Raw genomic sequence first — 202 nt, 5'->3', positions numbered from 1 at the left:
CGTCCCTCCGTCCGTCCGTCCGTCCGTCCGTCTCTCCGTCCCTCCGCACACGGCGAGACGCAGGTGCCCGAGCACTCCTGAGCGCCAACACCCCCCCGCCCGGTGCCGGCGGATGTGAATTTGCAGGAGCAGGGAAGGGGCCTGGTGCTGAGGGGACTTTTGTCCCCCCCCCACCTCTGGCTGCGCCGCGCCACCCCCACCC

This window comes from Buceros rhinoceros, unplaced genomic scaffold (assembly GCF_000710305.1).
Source record: "Buceros rhinoceros silvestris isolate BGI_N320 unplaced genomic scaffold, ASM71030v1 scaffold17460, whole genome shotgun sequence".
Lineage (NCBI taxonomy): Eukaryota > Metazoa > Chordata > Aves > Bucerotiformes > Bucerotidae > Buceros > Buceros rhinoceros.
Note: the sequence above shows the minus strand (reverse complement) of the source record.